General features: G+C 39.3%; 1 non-coding gene across 1 annotated transcript; it reads left to right on the forward strand.

Moving 5' to 3' along the window:
- Positions 1 to 2359: 2359 nt before the first annotated feature.
- Positions 2360 to 2466, forward strand: LOC127133373 (small nucleolar RNA R71). Its single transcript, XR_007807353.1, has one exon. It is a non-coding gene; the product is annotated as a small nucleolar RNA R71 (small nucleolar RNA).
- The last annotated feature ends 2627 nt before the right edge of the window (positions 2467 to 5093 follow it).

The raw sequence follows: 5093 nt of genomic DNA on the forward strand, positions 1-5093 counted from the left end.
GGCTAGACGCTCCAACATTTGGTCTATAAATGGTAAAGGGAAATGATCCTTCCTGGTTGCTTTATTTAATTTTCTATAGTCTATACACATCCGCCATCCTCCTTCTAATCGTTTTGCTACATGTTCGCCTTTATCGTTTTGCACGACTGTGATGCCTCCCTTTTTAGGTACTGCATGCACAGGGCTCACCCACTTACTATCAGAGATCTGGTAGATTATACCTGCCTCAAGTAACTTAAGAACTTCCTTCTTAACAACATCACTCATTATAGGGTTTATTCTTCTCTGATGTTCCCTGGAGGGTTTTGAATCTTCTTCTAGCGAAATCCAATGCATGCATACGGATGGGCTTATACCTTTCAGGTCAGAGATATTATATCCTAAGGCTGAGGGGTGTCTTCGTAAAACGTCTAAAAGTTGGTTCATTTTCTTTTGGTTCAAGGTAGCACTGACTATAACTGGACGGTTCATCTTTTCATTGAGGAACTCATATCTCAGGTTCTTAAGCAGTTCCTTAAGTTCTAAGGTTGGTTTCTTAGGGCAAGGCATAGGATATGGGGTAAGGGATAAACATTCGTAAAGGTTATCATCGATGTAGGGTTTCTTAAAGTCATCATCTTCCTTTATGAGAGTTGATGGTAACTTAATTGTTTTTATAATTTCTTCTTGTTCTAATTCTCTAACACATTCATCAATGATATCTAAGGCATAACATGCGTCTCCCATCACAGGTGCCATAAGAAATTTCGAAAGTATAAATTCTATTTTCTCGTCACTTACCTCAAATGTCAATTTTCCTTTCTTGACATCTATTATGGCTCCTGCAGTCAATAAGAATGGTCTACCTAGAAGGATTCGTATATCATTGTCCTCTTTGATGTCCATGACAACAAAATCAGTAGGGATAAATAACTGACCTATCCTAACAGGGACATCTTCTAAAATGCCTATCGGATATTTAACAGATCTATCAGCTAACTGAAGCGACATCTTAGTGGGCTGTAATTCTCCTAAGTTTAACCTCTCACAAACCGCTAGAGGCATTAGGCTCACACTAGCTCCTAAGTCTAGAAAAGCTTTTTTGATGACATGATTACCCAAAAGGCAAGGAATGGAGAAATTTCCAGGATCTTTATCTTTCTTTGCTAATTTTTCCTCGGAAATAGCGTTACATTCCAAAGGTTTCGGATCGTCAAGTCTACGTTTGTTGGTAAGGATGTCTTTGAGAAACTTTGCATAAGAAGGTATTTGGGTGATGGCTTCTGTGAAAGGGATTTCTACATGAAGTTTTTCTATAACTTTAATAAATTTTTGATATTGTTTATTGATCTGGGTTTGTTTGAGTCTTTGTGGATATGGTATAGGTGGTTTATATGGCGGGGGTGGTACACAAGTTTTATCTTTAGGTTCTTCTCCTTTCTCTCGACCTTCCTGGTTTCCAGATTCCTCTGGTTCCTTTACTTCGTCCGGGGGCTTGGTATATTCCTTAGAAGTTTTGGGTTCACTCAATTTTGGGTTTGGTGGCTCATCATAAGCGTTCCCACTTCGTAGGGTAATGGAATTGGCTTGTCCTCTCGGATTTTGTTGAGGTTGTCCAGGGAACTGTCCTCCAGGTGTGGTTTGAGGGGCTTGGTTTAAAGCTACCTGAGAGATCTGGGTTTCAAGCATCTTGGTATGAGTAACTATTTGGTCAACCTTGGTTCCTAACTGAGTAATCAATTCGTTAACATGAATGTTTTGGTTCATGAACTTCTTATTTTGTTGGGTTTGAGCAGTGATAAAATTTTCCATAATTTTCTCAAGGCTCGGCTTTGGTGGTACAAGTTGCATAGGTTGATTCGATCTTGGGGCTTGGTAACTAGGTCTCAGAGGTGCATTATTTTGGATTGGGTTATTGCTTTTATAGGAGAAGTTCGGGTGATTCCTCCATCCAGGGTTGTAGGTATTCGAATATGGGTTCCCTTGGGTGTAGTTCACTTGCTCAGATTGGGTTTCGTTTAATAGACTTCATTCTGCGGATTGGTGTCCTTTGGTTCCACATATCTCACAATCTGACGAAACTGCTGCTACAGCATTCAGGTTTATGCACATATGCTCGACCTTAAGGGCTAATGCGTCCATTTTAGCTTGCATCATGTCTATAGAGCTTAGTCCATGCACTCCTCCTTGCGCTTCCTTCTTCTCAACTTTCGCTCGTTCGACTCCCCATGATTGATGGTTTTGAGCCATATCTTCGATGAGGGCACTAGCTTTAGGATAAGGTTTGTTCATCAGAGCACCGCCTGCGGCAGCGTCGATGGTCATCTTAGTGTTGTAGTGAAGTCCATTATAGAAGGTTTGAATGATTAACCAATTTTCTAAACCATGATGTGGGCATGCTCGTAACAACTCTTTATATCTCTCCCAAGCTTCGAACATCGATTCTCCTTGGTTTTGGGTAAATCTAGTTATATGGTTTCGAAGAACGGCGGTCTTACTCGGGGGAAAATATCTAGCAAGGAATACTCGTCTAAGGTTATCCCAAGTCGTAATGGAATTGGGTGGAAGGGAATCTAACCATGATAGGGCTTTATCTCTGAGGGAAAAAGGGAATAACCTTAAGCGTATTGCCTCAGGAGAAGCTCCATTGGTTTTAAAAGTGTCTGCTAATTGTAGAAATATTTTTAAATGTTGGTTTGGGTTCTCAGTAGCGAGACCTGCGAATTGTCTCTGTTGCACTAGTTGCAACAGGGATGGTTTAAGTGCAAAATTATTAGCTGGGATGGTTGGGTTTACTATACTAGAACTAGGTTCTTCGTTAGATGGTTGAGCGAAATCGTTAAGAGGTCTTTGGTTTTGATCTTCGGCCATACCTCTCTTAATTCTATGAAAGCATAAACGTGCGCGAGCGTAGCGTTCAGGTTCTGCCAGAGGATATACTAAGCTTAAACTTCCGGTGCTGCGAGTTCTTCGTATTGACCGGCGGGAAATAGCCTAAGTCTAAACGATATAACAACAGGAAAATGAAATTTGACGAAATTGGTCCCCGGCAACGGCGCCAAACTCTTGATGCGTGTTTTTCGCAAGTATACGAACGCGTCAGAGTAATATAAAAGATTGTCGAATCCACAGAGACCAAGTGTCAATCTATCGTTATCTATTGTTATGGTGTTTATCAAAGGCAATCAAAATAGGTGTTTTTAGAGTGTGCAATGAAAAGTAAAGTGTTGAATAAAGTTTAATTAATAAAGACAAGGTCGAATGTAATTCACATAATCAATCAATAATCCAAGTACTTGCTAATAGAATTACTTATGGGCAATGTTTCCTACTTTGAAAAGAACTAATTTAACGGGAACTGTCGCTTTCGCGTATTCAGAACTGAGTTGTACTCCCTAATCAAACCCTCTTATTGTCACTTATAAAAAGGCGCGCATTGCGTTAGAGTAGTAAACCTATTTTTAAGAAATATAGTATCTTAACTAAGTTGAAAAGTATTTTAACATGGATTTCTTAACCAAAACAGGTTCTCACGAACCAGACTCTAAACTTATAAACGCGTCCGAAAATAGTTTTAAAATCTCTTTTCTTCTTAAGTTAAAAACTCCTAATGAACTAAACAAAGCGCTTTCGCTGTTTTTGAAATAGTTAAAAACAATTAAGTTTAAAAAGATGTTGGACGGCTTTCGATCTTACCCAACGGAATTGAAGTGCGGGAAAACTTAAGTTGAAAGTTAAAATAGCCCTTAAGTGCTTCTACGAACAATTGTACGGATTATCGGTTCAATTACGATCCTTAGATTCTAACCTTATAAATTTAGTTAGACATGGTAAAGTAAAAGTGCATTAATTTAAATAAAAGTAGTGCGAGTGCGGAAAGTAAATAAAAGTAGTGCGAGTGCGGGAAATAAATAAAAGTAAAGCGAGTGCGAGGAAATAAATAAAAGTAAAGCGAGTGCTAGGAAATAAATAATTTAAAGCGAGTGCGAGGAAATAAATAAAAGTAAAGCGAGTTTTAGAAAATAAATAATTTAAAGCGAGTGCGAGGAAATAAATAAAAGTAAAGCGAGTGCGAGGAAATAAATAATTTAAAGCGAGTGCGAGAAAATAAATAATTTAAAGCGAGTGCGAGGAAATAAATAAGATAAAGGCAAGTAATAAAAACCTACTTCAATCGGAGGGTTGAATAAATTGCAAAGCGGAAATCAAAATGGCGGCAGGATTAACTTCCTTCCAGAGTGCTCCAAACTCAATTACAGACTCGATCACAGACTCGACTACACAATTGTGATAACACCCCAATGCGAAGTGATTACCACTTTAAAATACTGAATATATGCCTAAGTGAAACAAAGTTGCTCTGAGTTTGCCTCTATTCTAAGTTTGGATTTTCCTCTGCTCTAAGTTTAGATGATTGAAAAAGTGATTTCGAGTTTCTATTTATAAGCAAGTAAAAAGATGGAAATGACAAGGATGCCCTTCAACTTGAAAATGGGAGGGAAAACTTTTCCTCTTGTGGCGCCCGCCACAAGGCCAATCTGAGGCGCCTTAGTGGAAGTAGTGGGGAACGTGGCAGTTGAGGGAAGTTGAGCTTGGACACGTCATGGCAGGGTCTATGGCGCCAGCCATGGTGGAAGCCACAAGTACAAAATGCTGAATTTTAGGGTTTTTAGCTCTTTTTCACTCCTTTTCTCGATCGGGGCTCCGATTAAAGTAAAAACCTGAAAACAAAGAAAAACATAGTAATAACACAACAAAATAACAATAAAACAACTGGAATGCATGTGAAATCGGAGTCGAAAATACTGTAAATTTCAGTGTTATCACAATCATGCAAAAACTTTTTTCGTCTGTTAGAGTCAAAGTCATCAGGTATCGGTCCACCCACCACAAAGTTCGCGTAATCGGCGAACCATGGGATATGCGTAACGGCTAGAAGGCGTTCGTCCGTGAACTCATCTCTGATGGGGTGCGTTTCTTCTGTTTCTTGTATCGGAGTCATCCGAGACAAGTGATCAGCAATAGGGTTTTCACTACCTTTTTTGTCTCTGATTTCCAGGTCGAATTCTTGTAGTAGGAGGATCCATCGCAGCAGCCTTGGCTTTGATTCCTGT

This window comes from Lathyrus oleraceus, chromosome 3, assembly GCF_024323335.1.
Source record: "Lathyrus oleraceus cultivar Zhongwan6 chromosome 3, CAAS_Psat_ZW6_1.0, whole genome shotgun sequence".
NCBI lineage: Eukaryota > Viridiplantae > Streptophyta > Magnoliopsida > Fabales > Fabaceae > Lathyrus > Lathyrus oleraceus.